This window comes from Protopterus annectens, chromosome 4.part0 (genome assembly GCF_019279795.1).
Source record: "Protopterus annectens isolate FY-2018-M chromosome 4.part0, PAN1.0, whole genome shotgun sequence".
Taxonomy (NCBI): Eukaryota; Metazoa; Chordata; order Ceratodontiformes; family Protopteridae; genus Protopterus; species Protopterus annectens.
Genome location: NC_056733.1, coordinates 1,893,170,622 through 1,893,191,212, shown reverse-complemented (window position 1 = coordinate 1,893,191,212; position 20,591 = coordinate 1,893,170,622).

Genomic DNA, 20,591 nt, shown 5'->3' with positions numbered 1-20,591 from the left:
AGTGCGCATGCGGGAGCTCCGAGCAAACCAGCGCTAACCCGGTTACAACTGCTTAAAAGTGCCTTAGTCACTCTGATTGACAGGTCCTGTAGTCAGTTCAAAAGCAAAATAAAATCCCACTGTCAGTCCCGAACCCAGGACCTTGGAAACATTACTCTGGATGACTTACCACTAAGCCATGACTGTTATACAAGAACATTGTGCTAAAATAAATATATCATGTAATAGTAGGAATGAATGTAAAGGGAATATAGGATGTGTAGTACACAAAGCATGTCATGTATATTTACTGTCAAATCTAGTGGATATCTATGATAGTAGTGTGTGAACAGAAACAGCCATGCTAGTTGGTAGCTAGTAGGTAATAATGTCACTGTAGCACCATGCAAGCCACACACATACTCACAGCAGGATAATCACTGCCCATATCCCACAACCTCTTACAGGAACACATCTGGACCAAGTAATAAAATATGTTGAGCAAAGGGCCAAAACCAGGGACACATTACAAATAATGTTACAACAAACTCAGACAGTTCAGAGAATAACAGGTTCTGCATTTTGTGGGATGTTTGGAATGGTATGAAGTCTGAAACTTAAAAGTTTGTCACTATATTCTGACTTGAGCCCAGAGTGATTTGCCAGAAAAAGCTGTGCATGACATATTGACCAAAATATGAGGTAGAAATGTGGAAAACCTGCAAATATTTGTACACATGAGAGGTCTGACACCACCATATTTGAATAGTTAAGAGCCTAGACATAGCAACAGTGAATGAGTTACAGGGATGCCCCACAGACTCCATGTGAAATGTACAAACAGTAGGCAGAAAGGTGTTACAACACATGCAATGGTAACTATGGAGTCCTGAAAGTATGCACCACTTGCATGGCAATAAAAGTGTAGTAATACATATGCTCATGCTATCCCACAGTCACAACTGCAGCATACCAGACAATTTAATGGGTGTACCCCACTGATATGTACCATTCCATGAGGCAGATAACAGATGCACCTGAGAGTCTCTGGGGCCTGCTCAGCAGCATACTCAAATACCCTAATAGATGTCAAGGCCCACACCATGGCCAGACCACACTGCATGCTGTAACACCCTAGCAGATATAGCAAGCATTCCAAGGTGTGAATGTACATGGAAAATAGGAAAGCCACAGCAGCACACTACAGTCAGGACACCTAGCAGGCATACAAGTAGTGACTGTAAAAGGCAAATATTGAAGCCATAGCAACAAAGTGCAAGCAAAAGTGCAAGGAAAGCACACACACACACATTAACAGTAGTAGTAGTCGTAGGTGTCAGTGTACATACACAGTTAGTACAGGAAACTGGAGAAATGAATGGAGAAATGTTAATCTACAACACAGCTGGAAATATGAGAGAGATACCAACCTTTACACTCACAGAACATTGTCCACAGCATACCAGCATGGTCCCTGCCCTTAAAATCTGAAAGGGCTACGCCTATCTCACATACGTTTTTATAGCACTGTTCTGAAATCACAGTGAGAACTGCAATCAGTACACAACTGGCTGCATGCAATTAGCAAATGCTGGCTAACAATTGGTGCAGAGGCCATCACATGGACATATGCAGATACCTACAAAAGTATGCTGTACTCCCAGTCCACACATGCAATACTTTCATCGCACCCTGAGGAGGAAGTGAGAGACAGACAGAGAGAGAGACAGAGACAGAGACAGAGAAAAACGAAATTAAACATACACAAACAAAACTGTTCAGCAACAGCCACCTGAAAGCTGACAACTGGCAAGTGGAGCAGCAGGACACAAAACCAGATGGCAACACAAGCAGCTGTGACAAACATAGGTAATGTAAAGTAATACTATAAAGGTCTATATACTGTGAACCCTCCATAGGTGTCATTGCTCTGTATCCATATGTATATGAAGATGTGCAAAGGGCAGGGGACATACAGCAACTATCAGTGAAGGCTGTACATACATTTGCATGTGAGAGCATCTATGTGCACATATCAATGTAGGTTGAATGTAGGTTGTAGTGTAATGTACAAAGTAGGTTTCACAGTTATGTATGTTTAGCAGTATGTTAGTGTGTGTATACAGTATGGTAGACAAACATGTTGATATACCTGTCTATCATATGGATACGTATGTATGTCAAAATATGTATGTATGTATATATATATATATATATATATATATATATATATATATATATATATATATATATATATATATATATATATATATATATATATATATATATATAATATGCATATATGTATACATACATAGAGAGAGATGTAGGAATACATAGACAGATGTAGATAGATAGAATATGTACAAACATATATATGTAATACACACATACAGATATAGATATAGATATATGTAGATACATATACATAGACAGACTGATCTGACTATCTACAGGTATGACTGTATATGACGACCTCAACACCCCCTGTCCCACCCCCTCTGTCACTCTCACCCCCTCTGTGTCACACCCCCTCTCCATATCTATAGCAATATATGTACATCAATATATATGTGTGTATATGTATACAGACATATATATATATATATATATATATATATATATATATATATATATACACATATAGATATATCTATATACCCTGCAATAAACCACACAGTGTTAAGAAGCAAGACTCCCCATGAGTACATGCCACACATACCCCTGCTGAATGTTAGTTAGATAGGTAATATGCCATATGAGTCACCCTATGTAACTGTGTGACAGCAGCAGGTACCATCACACCACATGTGTCACAATGGTCAGGGTAGCAGAACAGTATGCTGCTGTAGTCCCAGGGGTAATAGCATACTGTATAGTATTGTATTGTAATGTATTGTATTGTGTTGTATTGTATTGGTATGTTGAGGTGCCTCCTTCGTGGAGTGGAACCAATGCTGCTGTGCGCCAGTGTACAGGTACATATCCTGTAGTCAGGCTAGTGTTACATAGCACTTCGATATGTGTGTTTAGCTCCTGTCGGAGTTCATGTAGCATGCAACCGGGGATACCATCAGGTCCCAGTCATGTTGTGTATTCTGCTTTCCTGAGGGCGGCTCTCACCTGGACATCTGTGATGACAGGGAGGTTACAGTCAGCTGGGATAACTATGTCTTATTTTGGGGGAGAGGGAGGGGTGACACCTGCACTGAACCTGTCTGCCACAATGTTGTCAATATCTGTGGTTTCAGTGAATTATTTGTTGTTGTGTACTAACTATGAGCATAGTGGAGGGATTCTGACCAGGTTGCTAACATAACTGAAGAAGGCCTTCTGGTTATCTGTAGTGTCCCTCTTGATTTCCCTCTCAAAGTTGCCCATGGATGTTTCTATGAAGGAAAATAGATCCTTACTAGTGCTGCTCAGACATGCCTTCCCTTTATGGAATTATGCTCTGTCTTGCAGTAGCTTCCATCTTTTGTAATACAATCTGTCTATGGCTGGGGTCCACCAGACAGGATGCTGTCCCTTTGTGGAGATTGTCTTGGTCATATATGGGATTGCATGATCCATGCATTCTCGGAGATCTCCGTAGAAAGCATTTGTGTAGGGGTCAGCATTGTGGGTTGTGTCTTCCACTGGCCCAGTGGACTGAAAGGATACCATGTCACTGTTACAAAGTGTAAAGTTTGCATTTGCAATGTTATTCACTATAGTCGTTTGTGCTGGTGGTGGAGGTGGGATATGTATATCCAGGGCAATTAGTTTGTGGTCAGCTCACAGTAGTTGATGATGTAGGCCATACATTACCTAGATACAAACCCCCAGAGTGAGGAGGTGCTCTGGACCTGAATCAGTGTTCTGACTGCTAGGGTTTGGTAGTATGTCATATGGAGTGTGCCAGGTACTGTTGCACAGTTGCTGGCTAAGCACTGATACCTGGCCATTTACATGTGTATCCACCAATAGACAGACAGATGCTATATATGTGAGATATGTTGTATCATAACAGTCAAGTAGCATGTTTAGTATGTGTGCCAAATTCTGCTGACATATATTGCTGATATCAGGTTATTTTCTTTTTCAGGAACATGGCTCACCCGCGAAATCCAGCTTACTCCGCAGCTGAGGATGAGGAGATACACCAGAGCCTGGTGCGGAATTATGCAATACTCTTTTCCCACACCAGCCAGAATCAGCAGGAGAGGGCTGCACTGTGGCAAGACCTGGTCCGTCGGGTAAATGACATAGGCATGCATAATAGGACATATGAGCAGATACGACATCACTGCAGTGATTTAATCAGAAATGTCCGTCAGCGTGCGTCGGATATCCACAGGCAACAGGTCACCACAGGTGGTGGGGTGGCTACACATCCCCCACTCACCAGACTGGAGGGACTACTCATGAGTGTAGTGGCTCCAGTCCACCAGCAACAACAACAGCAGCAGACATGCATTATGATGGAGGCTGGAGCCACGCAGCAGCAAGACTATGAGCGTGCAGGTAATATGCCATATGTATAGTTGACTGTTGTGTACACTGGTAGTTAATGCATGTGTGAGGTGTGTCCTTGGTTTGTAGTTGTCATCATAGTATTTAATGTGCAAGTGTGATATCCTCAATATCAGCAGCTGACCTGTGAAAGGCGACTGTTGTACTACTGACCTGTATCATACTCAGTAACAATGGCACAGTTGTGCCCACTGACATTAGTTTCCTCACTTCTGCAGGTCCCTCCAGTGTAACAGCAATGCAGCCTATCCATGCTGGTGAGTGTGTATTAACAATACCTTTAATAGTCTTGATAGTAATAGTAATATTAGGCTCACTTAGTAGTGCTCTGTGTATGCATGCAGGTGTGTCTGTGTCTGTGTGTTGATATCATACATACTGAGTAGTGTACAACTGTGTGCAACTGTGTGCATGTGTACGTGTGCATGTGTGCATGCGTGCATGCGTGCATGTGTGCATGTGCACATGTGTGCATGTGTGCACTTGTGCATGTGTGCACCTGTGCATGTGTGCATGTGTGCATGTGCGCATGTGTGCATGTCTGGACCTGTGCATGTGTGGATGTGTGCATCACTGGTAATATTGTGTAGACATTGTAAACTGTGTTTCCTGTTTCCCTCCCACAGTTTCTGGTGCTGCTCTGGTGTCATGCAGCAGGGAACCTGAATCAGGTGCCATGGGTACTGATAATGATGACATCTGTGTAATGGCACAAAAAGGTATGCCAGGGTCCATCATTGGTCAGCCGATTGACAGTACACATCTGTCAACCCCATCAATGCGCACAGTTATCCTGCCAATACACCCTTTGTCACCAATGTCCCTAGGTGATGGACAGCATACAGTGGGCATTGACCAGGGTAATGTGGTATCTGTGGCACATGCCTCCCCACACAGCAGCCATGGGCATGGCCCTGAGATTGTACCACACAGACAGATGTCCAGGGGTTCTCGTGGGAGCATCCGTGGGCATACTGCCCCTGTCAGACGTGCCCACAGAGGTCTTACAACCTCAGCTATGTTTCGGGCTGTCATGCAGACACAGTCACGTATGGAACAGTACACCAGACAGGGTCTGAGGGAGCTGACAGCATGTCGCACAGCCATGACTGACAGTATGTGTGACATTGCGGCTGCCATCCATAATTTCACTGATGTCATAGACAGATGTTGTGGGGACATATTAGACCGGTTCCACAACTACATGTCCATGAGCCAGGGCAATGGTGGATGGTTGAGGTGTCGACGTGGGCGTATGCCAGCAACAGCAGCAGCTGGCAGTTGTCGTGGATGACAACAGGGCCGCGGCCACCCCCATAGTGCCAGCAGCAGCCCCAGCAATGCTGGGTCTGTGCTGTCATCAGACCGCCCCAGGAGACCATGTGCACGTGGCTCTGGCCAGGCCTGACAGGGATCTGTGTCCAGTGAACGAACACCTGCTTCTGATGACAGTACCCAGTCTGGGTTGGTACTGGATATGGTCCGTAGCACCCCTGCAAGGCACAGGTACCGTGTCCGTGGCCAGAGACACTGATCTGTATGGCCTGGCAGGTACAGTCTGTGGCTGTCCACAAACACCAGTATATGGCAGCCATGAGGTGGAACTGTGTGCATCCATACACACATGCAAATTGACAACACCTAGGTCTACCGCATACATGCACACACTGCATCAACATTGCCCCACCTTGTACTGCTGTCCCTCAGCAACACACATACACATACATGTCAATCGGTGGTATCGGTGGCTGACTCAGGCATACCAAGTTCACACCCTGTGCATATGATGAAACTGTGCCACCTCCTGCAATCTGTAACATCAGTGCAGGTACAGGTTAACATGTTGCTGATGCACAGGGTGACTACATAGACGTGTAGTAATAGTATCATGTTGTTAACAGTACTGTGTGCTGAGATAATTGTGGGTATATCACAGCATGCCTGATGCAGTAAGGGTATGATTGTCATGTACTGTTGTCTACACCCATGGTAAGTACCATAGTGTATCATCTGCACGTGTTGGCATACTGGTGGTAAGGATGTCAACAGAAGGCTACATACATAGGTAGCACAGGGGATAAGGTAATGAAAGTATTAATATGCAATGATGGACATGTGAACTGCAAGTGGCATGTTGCCCACACTGGACTCTGCAATGCGGATGTTTGAGGATGTTGATATGTGTGCAGTACTACACGACTGGTACAGGACACACAGGAGCACCCTAGCACTGCAAGCTCACATCTCATACCATGCTAGACAGCCCCAACACACAAAACTAACTGTCACAGGAGGGAGAGTCCCCATACATGTCAGGGATACTGTGGTGGCAGGCCAGGTAGCATACATCCTACTAAGTATGGAACCACTGAGTGAAGGCTCAGTGTCTGTTATTTGACATGTGTATTACTGCAGGTATGAGCACATGGGTTTCCATCCAGTTATTGTACATCCTGACAGTACATGGTCTGTACACTTGTGTGCGCTGAGACTGGACCCTAGCCATCTGACCTGTGTATTTCCATGTACATGTGCATAGTGCCTGCATATTTGCAGTGTTACCTACTGGAAGTGGTACAGCTTGTTTGTTGTACAATGGACTACATGCAGCCCTGCTTACTGTAGCTTTGTTTGCATGCATGTTTGCTTGCAATTACCATGGAATACTGATCCCACCTGCAATGCATAGTTACAGAGCTTCTGTGGACTCCTAGTGACATCTGCATAGCTTACTATATGTATGTCCATGTCTCACTTGACAGAATGTCACTGTTTGTCCTGTTCACATGTACGTTGCCTGTGACACATTGCATATGACTTACCTGGCATTTGTCCACATGAGCAGTCATATATGCTACTGCTAACTAATCACAGGCACTACACCCTCACATATTCATCTTCTGTTGAACCACCTGCTTCGCTAGGGATGGCTTGCACCTGTCACCCCGGGCTTTCGGATATTGGCAAAGGCTCTTGCTACCCCCATAGTGCCTTTGTTAGGCAAGGCTCAAATGACAAACCCACCTTCATAGGTATCACAAGGGATAAGAAACTAAGAGTAATGCTACCCAATGCCAGAAGTCTAAACCTCAAGATGCATGCACTCAAAACTCTCCTTAGCATGGAGAACATCGATATCTGTGCAGTAACAGATGCCTGGTTCAGGGCTACTGAGAGCACCCCAGCACTACCAGGTTAAACCTCATACCATGCTTTTCAGCCCCAAAACGTGGAACGAACCACAAAAGGAGGGGGAGTATTGATATTCATCAAAGATACCCACACCTCCAGGTTGGTGGCAAAGCACCAAGCATCAGAGACTATCCATGTGCAACTAACAATGGGTAAAACTGCCTTCCAGGTTATAGCCTGCTACAGACCACCCTCCCAAACCCAAGAACTGCACTCGGCCTTCCTGAGAACAGTGGAAAATATGAAGATCTCTTCAAACACCATTATATTGGGCGACTTCAACTACCCAAACATAGACTGGGAGCATGACTCTAGCTCCAACACCCTAGCCCAAAGATTCCTAGAATATATGAGCTCAAATGCTATGGAACAACTTGTTACCACTCCCACAAGAAGGGGAAACATACTGGACCTGATCATCACCAACATGGGGACTCTATGCTCCAGACCAGAAGTGTATCCCTCACTGGTAAGATCAGACCATAAACTAATCTCACTGGATATTCACATCCCGACCCCACCCCCTGCCCAGAAAACCACAGTGAACAACTTCTCTAAAGCAAATTCACACTCCTCAAAACTGAGGTGGAAACCTTCAAAGCCCCCGGACCTGTGGAAACTACAGACCAGACCACAGATTCCTCTATAAATGCATTCTATGGACACCTTCAGGAATGCATGGATCAGGCGATCCCGAATAAAACCAAGACCCAATCCTCCAAAGGCAGACGTCCTGTCTGGTGGACCCCAGCCATAAACAAACTACACAATAGAAGGAGGAGGCTAATAAATGATACAGCAAAATCCAAAAAAGGGAAGGCATCACTGATCAGTATTAGCAAATAACTACGGGCACTCATAAGATTGTCTAAGGCCAGCTTCGAGAGAAAATTGCACAGGACACTAAGGATAATCACAAGGCTTTCTTTAGTTATGTTAGGAAACTGGGTGGGAATTCCCAGATATGCTCAGAGGTAGTCCAAAATGTCAATAGAAACACCAAACCCACAGACATTGCCAACATTCTAGCTGACAGGTTCAGTGCAAACTTCTCCCCCCCTCCACACTGAAAGGGCAAATATTTATCCCAGCAGAGTGCTGCCCCCATGACATCTCAGATGCTCAGGTAAGAGCCACCCTCTCCAAAGCAATAAACACACTGCATCAATGGGACCAGACAATGTCCCGGGCTGTGTCCTACATGAACTCCAAGAAGAGCTACAACCAAACATAAAACTACTGTTCAATCCCAGCCTTACTACAGGATATGTGGCCAAAGAGTGGCATACAGCAACAGTGGTCCCTCTACAGAAAGGTGGTGCCTCAACGGATCCTGGACACTATCGCCCCATAAGCCAGACTAGCTCGGTCTGCAGAGCTATGGAAAGGATCATCATGGACCTCATAAATAAAGATATTGGGGACCTACAGACACTGGATCATACCCAGTTTGGCTTTGTTAAGGGCAGATCCTGCCTCTCAAACCTGGTTGATTTCTTTGAAACAGTCACCAAGGCCATTGACGAGGGGAAGGTGGTCCACACAGCCTACCTGGACCTCGCAAAAGCCTTCGATACAATACCCCGCTCGGGCATTCTAGAGAAGCTTGCCAGATTAAATATAAGCCCCTATGTCACTAGATGGATTGCACACTGGCTCAAGGACAGAACCCACATGGTTACAATTGCTGGAGCCATGTCAGACTCCAAACCAGTTACAAGTGGTGTCCCACAAGGCTCAGTCCTGGGACCTCTCTTGTTTGGTATATATTTATCGGAGGTACAGGCCAACACAGAAGGACTGCGGCTGACCAGATTTGCAGATGACTGCAAACTGGACGCCATAATTGACTCTCCAGCTGACACAAGCATCCTCCAAAAGGGCCTCATAGAAACAGACAACTTGTGCCAGAGCCATGGCCTCAAGCTGAATTGTATAGTCATCCCCTTTGGCAAAAACAAAGTGCCCACAAAGTACCACATAGGTGGTAATCCATTAAGTACAGAAGAAGTAATTAGGGACCTGGGGACCCAAGTTGATAGAAATCTCTCATTTGACAACCACGTGGCCAAAGTGGTTAGAAAGACATTTTATATAGCCCACCTCATCATGAAGGGATTCACATCTAGATCAGGGGAGGACATTGTGCCTCTTTACTCATCTCTCATCAGGCCCGTAATTGAGTACAATGCCCCTTTTGGGATGTACCTTACCAGACACATGCAGCAACTGGAAAGACCTCAAAAGTACCTCACCAAGAGGATCGAAGGGCTCAAACAGATGCCATATGCTGACTGGTTAAAGAAACCCCAGCTCTACTCAGTGGCATACCACCTGTTCAGAGGCGATCTGTGCCTGATGTATAAAGCCATGTCAAACCCGGACTTAATGGGCATGCTGCACCTGAGAATATCCAAATCCCATCGAGCTACACGCTTGAGAGACTTGAACCTCAGCACTGAAATAAATAGGACATGCTGGAGGGACAGATTCATAACCCAGAGGCTCACTTCACTCTGGAATAAAATCCCAGTCAAGGTTAGGCAGAGTCCCTCATTGACTTTCTTCAAGAGGAATCTTGATGAGTGGATGAGACATCGTAGGTTTACCCCGGGTATCACTTCTGTGTCACTGTTAGACAGAGGCACAGTATACTAGCCTCGAAAAAGGGCATGGCAAGATATATTTACAATGGATGGCGGTAGCCAAACACATTCTGGCTAGGTTTATAAATGCCCTAGGGCAGATAGCCTAGTATGAACCTATGAACCTATGAACCTATGTACCTTGTTCCCCATTGGCCCTATGTGCTGTTAATCACCATGGCAATCACAATACTATGGTAGCATGTGCAAAGGTCACTTGTCAGTCACCTCTATGGTACAGTTGTGGAATATGTGGGTCATGTGGCAATGTCACAGCTGCCACATGTACGCAGTCAACCCTCTCCCCTACACATGGACGTACAACACATGTATGAGATGGAACTACATAGCCAAACTGGGGACTAAGCACTCTGAACCCAGTACTGGCATAACCTGTCAGGTGGCATGAAATACTACAGTGACTACAATACCAGTCTGATGTAGACCTACACTGACAGCAATACAAGCACGTGAACACACTGGGCCATTCGTGCAGCCTAAGAATAGCATCCTGCCTGAGCAGCAGACACCTCTGCAGCTGGCACACAGGCATACGTTATGCCAGAACACATCACGCTTAACACATAGCACACAAATCCTGTGTGCCAAACAGTCACAGCCTGTACGGCTAGACAACACACCTGCCACAGTTGTCTTAGGTACCTTTACTGTCCGGTACAGTGAGGTCATGCTCACCAGGCTGGACAAGGTGAAGGTCACAGTGATATGCCCGTGGGGGCGCTATGGTCCACCACATAACACAAGCATACAGGTCAGTCAGAGGCATGGACACATATGACTCAGTCATTGTCCATGCCACATACCTTCTCCTGCTGTACTTATAGGGTGCTGACATCATCAGTGTTTAGAAAGGGGAATGTGCATCCTGTAGTGTGTTCTCCTAGTTGGCAAAAGTGACATTTCTTTCATACAGACTTGCACACACACTAACCCCCTCCACACACACTGAGCATTTGCAGGATTCAAACCACTACCTAACTATGTTATGACACTCGAGATGGACGCATTAGCAGAGCACGCTATTCACATTACTGGGAGGTTTCCCTTCTCCTGCTTTACTTATAGGGTGCTGACATCATCAGTGTTTAGAAAGGGGAATGTGCATCCCGTAGTGTGTTCTCCTAGTTGGCAAAAGGGACATTTCTTTCATACAGATTTGCACACACACTAACCTCCTCCACACACACTGAGCATTTGCAGGATTCTAACCCCTACCTAACTATGTTATGCTACTCGAGATGGATGCATTAGCAGAGTGCGCTATTCGCATTCCTGGGAGGTTTCCCTTCTCCTGCTGTACTTATAGGGTGCTGACATCATCAGTGTTTAGAAAGGGGAATGTGCATCCTGTAGTGTGTTTTCCCAGTTGCCAAAAGGGACATTTCCCTCACACAGACTTGCACGCACACCAGCACCCCCACACACTGAGCATTTGCAGGATTCAAACCCCTTCCTAACTATGTTATGACACTTGAAGGAGATGCATTAGCAGAGCGCACTATCCGGATTACTGGGCATCTTTTCTGCACCTGCAGTATTTATAGGGTGCTGACATCATTATTTCTACAGAGGTATGTACATCTAGTACTACCTGTCAGGTGGGGGATAGCATATATATGCATTTGCAGCCACCTACGTCAGGGTCAGATATGCACATCGCATTGGCAGGTTATGTTTTATACCATGCTTCATGACCACAGGACCTGTAACACACAACACAACCAGTCCTGACCACCCCTCCCACATCCAGGACACACACTTTGCTTCCCTGGGCACAGTGCCAAGATATGCAGGTGTTCACATACACCATTCCAGTTGTTAACGTCAGGTACAGGCATATTGTGTGTGGGAACTACTTAGGCCTCTTCAACATTACCCTACAGCCACTACAATTTGTGAGTCCATGTGCTATGGCAGAACCACTCACCACAGCCACAAGGGGGAATACATATTGCACCTGACCATCTACAACATGGGTACTCACTGTTCCATACCAGAGGTAGACCACCATTGTTGATATCTGACCATACTCACCTTTCTCTGGCCATCCATATCCCATCCCCACCCCCAGGCAAGGTTGTCACTGCAAACAAACTGTATTTATCAAAAGCAGACTTTACACCTGTGAAGACTGGGATGGAAGACTTCAAAGGACCCATGCTGGGGGAGTATACAGGCCACTCTGCATAATCCTTGACAATTGCATTCTATGAGCATGTAGAAGGTTTGCATTGATCATGCTATCCCAAATATACCCATGACTGCTCCACAACAGGACACCTGTCAGATGTACATCAGCCATATATGAGGTGTCCAACAGAGTGAGCTAATACATTGCAGAGCAGTAGCCCACAGAGGGAGGACATCTCTGAACAGTACCAGCACAACACTTCAATCCCTCATAATCATCAGGACACAGTGTTGACAGTGAAATTGTCCAGACAATGCAGATAAGGCTCCCCTCAGTCTGTTGTTGATGCCCACTTACTGTTAGAGGTCCTCATCAACCCTCTTCCAGCACACACCAACAACATGGCTGTGGCTTAGCAAAATCAAACCCTGGGATCTCCACTGTGTCCCTGCTTGACAGAGGCACAGCACACTAGCCTCACACGGTGCCTTATGTGACCTACTTTACAGTGACACAGTAGCCTACTGTACTGGGGAGGCAGACGCCAAGCACACTCTGGCTAAGCTGTCATTCCCTAGGGCAAACAGCCTAGTGTTGACCTCTACACCCATATGTTTAATTGTCAAATGCACATTATTTGTTGCTGATAGACTGTTTGCATGTCTTTATTGCCATAGCATTCCCTGTTTGTATGAACAACTTGTGTATCTGTAGAAGATGTTTGCATATGGGAGGGATCTACTATATCACGTATGTCTCTGTAGTCATTTAACTGTGTGCACTGGGCAGATTGCTGTAATGTGGTTGGTTCCTGGAATAACACGTACATATACCAGATATGTGTGGCCAACTGCTAAACTGAGATTTGGCCTAAGTGTGTGAGCATGCCCAGTTCAGCCTTCCCATGGCATGTTGTCTGACATATGTCTCATTTATCAAAGTGTGTGAGCATGCCCAGTGTGAGCTTTCCATATGTTGAACTCTGCAGCCCACCACATTTGTGGATGAGTGTGAACTTCAACAAATATCTCCTGTTTATGGTTGTGTGTTGTGTGTCATGTTGTGTAGTTACTGTCCGACTGCTTTATGTGTGAACACAACAGGGATTATACTGTGCCTGCAGGGTTTGCATGGGATACTTTGCATATAGTTGTCAACATCCTTTCATACTGACCTAACACTGTAGTACCGTATAGTGTACTGGTTCAGTACTTTGACTGTGGTGGACAGTATCCTGGGCTTTAGTCCTATCACTGCTTTACATTTCCATAGTGAGCACAACAGCCTGGTTAGGGGCCAGTTGTGCACATCTGACAATGTTGCATTATGTTCAGATATGAACTACTTAAACCAGGCTTGTCCAACATTGGTAGTGTATTCCACAACATAGGTGTACATTTGCAAACACTAGCGATGTGCCCTAGGCCATTTCTAATGCTAGTCGGAGAGTGTGTTTGTCCTTCGACACACATTGTAAGTGGAGTTTGCCATGACACATGTCATGGTTAGTATACTGTGCCTCTGTCTACCTGTGACATAACAGTGATACCCAGGGTAAACCTACCATCTCCCATCCACTCATCAAGATTCCTCTTGAGGAGAATCAATGAGTGACTCTATGGATAGCCTGTACTGGGAGTTTACTCATGAGTGGGGGTGGCTTCTGTGTTATGGATCATGCAGTACAGCTTGTCCTATGTATGTCAGTGCTGGGGTTCAGGTCTCTCATGTGCATATCTCACTGCCATTCAGATTGTACAAGGTGCAGCATGTTTATTGATTCCAGCTTGGACATGGCTTTATACATCAGGCACAGCTTGCCTCTGGGTGGGCAGCATGGCAGTGTGTGTAGCTGCAGTTTGTTTAATCAGGCAACACATGGCATCTGTGCAAGCTCTTTGATACTCCTGGTGAGGTACTGTTGGGGAATTTACAGTTGATGGAGGTGTCTGCTGAGGTACATCCCACAGGGGCTATTGTAGTCAATTGTAACGCTGATGAAGGATGACTGCAGAGCCACAATGACCTCCCTTTATCTAGATCTGACAACCTTCATGATTAGGTGGGTATATGGTATGTTTCTGTAAACACTACAGCCACGTTTGTCCAATGCAGGATATCTATCACCTTGTGTCCCCAGGTCTCTCATTACATGTTAAGTATGTAATGGGTTAACACCTATGTGGTAATTGGTGGGCACTTACTGTATATCCACGGGGGTTGACTATACACTTTTCTGCAATTAGCTTGCTGACATGGCTATGGCACCAGTTGTCTGTTTCTATGTCACCCTTTTGTGGGATGCTTGTGTCAGCTGGAGGGTCAGATATGGTGGGCAGTTTGTAGTCCTCTGCAAACATGTTCAGACACAGTCCTTCCATGTTGGCCTGTACCTATGGGACATATATACCAAACAAGGGAGGTCCCAGGACCAAGCCTTGTGGGATGCCAGTTATATCTGGTTTGTAGTCTGACATGGCTGCAGCATGTCTGACCATGTCAGTTCTGTCCTTGGTCTGGTATGCAACCCCTCTACTGACATAGGGGTTTATATTTAAGCTGGTGAGCATATCTATAATGAACACGTAGGGTATTGTATAGAAGCCTTTGCAAAGTCCAGCTACGCTGTGTGGACTACATTGCCCTCATCAATGACCTTAATGACTGTTTCAAATGAGTCAAACATGTTTAGGGGCAGGATCTACACTTAAGAAAGCCACACTGGGTAGGGTCCGGTGTCAGTAGGTCCCCAATATCTTTATGTCTGCGGTACATGCTGATCCTTTCCATAGCTGTGCAGACCAAGCTTCTCAGGATTCTGGGGTGGTAGTTTTCAGTATCCATTCAGGCAACACCTTTGTTGAGAACGACCACTGTTGTTGTACACTGCTCTTTGGGTACATATCCTGTGGTAAGGCTGACATTGAGCAGTAGTGTGATTTGGCATTCCATTCTTCTTGGAGTCCATGTTGGACTCAGCCCAGGACACCATCTCATACCATTGCTGCTGTGTGTTTTGCTTTGTAGATGATGGCTGTTACCTCAGCATCTGCAATGTCAGGGGGCCAGCAGTCTGCTGGGATAGATATTTTGCATTCTGGGGGTTGCACTGCACCTGTCAGGATGTATGTTGGCAATATGTGTGTGTGTTTGGTATGTTGTTTGTAATATTTGTGTGATTCAGAGCATATCTGTGAATTCCCAACATGGTTCCTAACATCAGTTGTGGAAGCCTTGGGATTATCCTTAGTGTCCTGTACAATTTGTATCTTCATAGGTTCATACTAGGCTATCCACCCTAGGGCATTTGTAAGCCTAGCCAGAGTGTGTGTGGCTTTCGCCACCCCTTGCTATGTGAATATTATGGCCATTTATGATTTGCTTTGCTGTGCCTCTGTTTGGACGTGACACAGTGAAGACCCCCAGTGTAAATCTACAATCATCCATCCACTTGGCAAGATTCCTGTTGAAGAGTGTCAGTGAGAGGCTCTGCCTAACATGGAGTGGGATTCTGTTCCAGGGTGTGGGAAGCCTCTGGGTTATGTATCTGTCCCTCCAGTACATCCTATTTCATTATGTGTTGAGGTTGACATCTCTCACTCTCACAGCTCCGATGGCTTTGAGTTTTCTGGGGTGGAGCATGTCCATTACTCCTGTGTTGGACATGGCCTTGTACAACAGACATACAATGCCTCTGTGTAGGCAGTATGTGACTGCATTCAGCTGGGGTGTCTACAGCCAGGCACCATATGACATATATTTGAGACCCTTTATCCTCTTGGTGAGGTACCTTTGAAGTCTTTCTAACTGCTGCAGGTGTCAGGTAAGGTACATCCCAAATGAGGCATTGTACTAGATTATGGGTCTGATAAGAGAACAGTATAGGGGCACAATGACCTCTGTTGACGTAGATGTGAATCCTTTCATGATACGGTGTCCAATATAGACAGTCTTCCTAGCCACATTGGCAATGTGAGTGTCAGATAACAGGTTACTGTCCACTTGTGTCCCTAGGTCCCTGATTACTCCTTCCATACATAATGGTTTACCACCTATGTGGTAATTTGTGAGTACCTTGTTTGGTATTTGGTGGGACATTCATACTGTCCAGTGTCTTCAGGACAGCTGGGTGGGGTTCCTGTGTGTGAGAGTGTGGTCTGTAGCATGCTACAGACTGTACAGCAGTCTTGCCTACGGTTAGTTGCACATGGGTGGATTCAAATGCCTTGTGCATTGTCAGTTACCTGGACGTATGGGTGTCTGTGCTGAATATGGATACTCACCCTCCTTTTATGTTTTTTTTCCAGGTTTTGGGGCCATAACGCATTATATGTGTTATAACCTGGTAGTGCTGGTGTGCTGTCAGGAGGCTTGCAGCAGGTTTCTGTCACTGCACAGACATTGATGTTCTCCATACTGGGGAGGGCCTCAGGAGCATGCATATTGAGGTTTACACATCTGGCATTGGTCAGCATTACCCTTATGTTTCTTTCCACTTATGTTTTGTAGGGTGGTGGGTTAGTCTTTTCAGCCTTGCCTACGAAAGGCTCTATGGAGGTGGCAAAAGCCTTATCCAATATCCAGACGCCCAGGGGTAACAGGTGCAAGCCATCCCTGGAACAGCTGCGTGGCTTGTCAAGCATGACATCCCATGCAGACAGACATTGGATCCCCTTGGAATGACACCAGTAATTGTGCCACTTGTTATAACTGATCATTCCATGTTTGTACTGTGGCATCATTCTTGGTGAGGATAGGATGCTGCAAACGGTCAGTGTCATACCGGCCTGGACTACATAATCGGAGAGCTCATCTATGTCTCTTTTCATGTAGTCCGGGGAGGTACATCTCAGGTCATTCACACCAGCATGGACTATGACTGCATCATATTTCTACTTGCTTTGAGGTGACCTGCATACTTGTGTTATGTGGCGTATTGTAGCAGCCTACAGGCAGCTTACTGTACACTTTCCTTTGTTCAGTCTGGTGTGCGGGACAGCAGCATGTCTCACTATGGAGTCACCTATTACAACTGTATCAGGCATGTTGTTTCTCCTTCTGGCCTGTGACTGTTTGGCACACCAGCTTTGTTTACTATGTGTTGCATGTGCTATGTTTGGAGGTTGTTTGATTGGGTGTCTGCTTTGGAGGCCTCTGTTGGTGTGATGTGTTTGTAATTCGGGCCTCTGGGAATGTTTTTCTGTGTTTATGTCTTTGGTTTGCAGTTGTGATAGGTCTATGTGGGACTGGGTTTGTGGTGTGTGTGGTTACCTTCTCCTCCTGACTAGTTTTGGGAGTACTGAGTTGAGGGAGCTCAGCCTCCAGTTTGGATAGATGGTTGCATCTCTCACATATATTTGTATTTCTTGGGGAGTTGAGGGTTGTCTGTGTACTTGGGGCAGGTGTAACATTGCCTCAAGATTCACAGATTCAACTTGTTGTAGCTGGCCTTAGTGGATTGTATGTGTGGACATATTTTATTGCCATACTACTGATCAGTGATTACTTTTTTTATGTTTGCTCTATCATGTAGTAGCTTCCTCATTCTCTTGCATGGTTTGGTTATGGCTGGTGTCCACCATGCCAGATGCCTGCGTGTATGGCATTGTGTCTTGTTTTAGTTTAGGATTGCATAATCCAAGCATTCCTGGCAGTGTTCATGGAATGCCTGTATAACAGGTTCTGAGGTGTGGCCCATATTTTGCACCTGCACAGGGCCTTTAATGGATTCCACATCAGTTTGGAGGAGTGCAACTTTTGCTTTACACATGTTTTTCACTGTGGTTTTCTGGCCAGGGACTGTGGTCAGGATGAGTATATCCAGTGTGATTACTCTATGGTCTGGTCTTACCAGTGAGCAATACACTTCTCATCTTACCATCCAGTACCCATGTTGTTGATTATCACATCCAGTATGCTTACCCCTCTTGTGGGAGTGGTACGTTGTTCCTGGGCATTTTGTTTTATGGATTATATGAACTTTTGTCCTACAGTGTTGGAGCTAGTATAATGCTCCCAGTCTATGCCTGGGTATTTTCAGTCACCCAATATAATGTGGTTTGGAGGACATGATATATTCATGTATTCCAAGATAGGCCCGGTGCAGTTCCTGGTGTTGGGATGGTAGTCTGTAGCAGGCTATAAACTGGGGGGCAGTTTTAGCCACTGTTACTTGACCATGGCTAGTCCATGCTGCTTCATGTTGTGGTACCAACATGGGGGTGTGGTTATCCTTGACAATTATTGCTAGTCACCCTCCTTTTGTAGCCTGTTCCATGTTTTGAGGCTGTACAGCACAGTATGAGGTGTAACCTGGTAGTGTTAGGGTGCTGTTGTGAGCCTTGATCCAGTTTTCTGTTACAGCACAGATATCAACATTCTTCATACTAGGTGAGTTTAGACTGCATGCATCTTGCTGTTTAGACTTCTGGCATTGGGTAGCATTGCATCTAGGTTCTTATCCCTTCTGATACCTATGGAGGTAGGTTTGTGTTTTGAGCCTTACCTATTCAGGGCACGCTGTGGGTAACAACAGCCTTTGCCAGTATCCATATGGCCTGCACTGATAGGTGCACGCCAGTCCTAGCAGGTGGAGCATCATGTCATGCTCAGCATGTCATCCCAGGCTGGCACACATTGGATCCCCTTTGACTAACTGCAATACTTCAGCCAATTATTGCAATTGATCATCTCATTGTCATATTGTGGCATGATGCTTGGTGAGGGTAGGATGTTAGTCACGGTCCTCAGGTGTGCATATAGTACATGGTGTTACATTACTTAACACATGGCATTCATGCCTCAGGTGGTGCTGCAGGGTTGCCTCTGTCGGATGCACATATTACACTCCCTGTACATGTTTGTGAGCAGGTCATGTCATTTTAGGCATCCCTGTTATTATTTGAGTGAGTCAGAGGGGGTATCATTCCCAGGGTTTCTACTGAGCCAGTGTATGTGCTATGCATTGCCTCTTTGCCAAGGCCAGGGCATACTGGGGACGCCTCCTTCTGCCTACTGGGGCAGGCTCAGGTTGTTCCTCCTCCGAGTCACGCTCTGCCTGTGATGGCCTTGGCAATGGTGGGGGGCTGTGTGGCCCAGCCCTATGCTGGTCCTGCTGCAGCTGTTTTTGCAAGATCATATTATGTAGCATAGCACATACCATGACAATTTGGGTACATGTAGTTGCTGTGTACTGCAAGGCTCCACCAGATGTGTCCAGACACCAGAACCGTGACTTGAGCAGCCCAAACACACGCTCTATTACATTACGTGTTTGTGGGTGTGCCTCATTATGGCGTTCCTGTTCAGGTGTGTGTGCGTTTCTGATGGGTGTCATCAGCCACGGCTCCAGTGCATAACCTGCACCCCCCACTAGGTGTCCGTGTGGGATGTCCCCATTGGCAAATGTCTGGTACAGCTGCGTCAAATGCCAGATGTGGGAATTATGGTAGCTCCCAGGGCAGCCAGCACACATATTCATTATTATGCCCTGGGCATCACACATGACCTGGCAGTTGATGGAGGGGAAGCCCTTGTGGTTAATGTAGGCCCTACCCCGCTCACCAGCTGGTGCTTTGATGCGTATGTGCGTGCAGTCTATTGCACCCACTACCTCAGGGTATTTCGCTATTTGCTGGAAGAGACGCATATTGCTGGCCAATACCTCACGGGCATTGGGGAAATATACATGATCACCAACATGTGCTGACATGGCATCCAGGAACTGGTGCAGTACCCTGGAGGCTGATGCCTGTGATATCCCCATCATATCACCAGTTGGTCTCTGGAAGGTACCTGTTGCTAGTATTCTTAGGCCAACACATACCCTGGTTTCCACTGGGATGGGTTCCCCTCTGTTGGTTCTGTGTGTGAGGCGTGGCCTGCACAGCTCCACTATTTGCTGCAGGAGCTCTCTGTCCACTCTATAGTGCTCTACTATCTCCAGCTCATGTAATCCATGGTAGGTAACCCTGGGCCTGTACACTCTTCTCCATCTTCTCACTGTGGGTTGTCTGGCACCATCTGCATTGTCACCACCCTCAGCAAGTCGCCTATGTCTCATTATGACAGCTATGGCAGCCCCTAACATTTCTGCTCTGAGTTCAGCT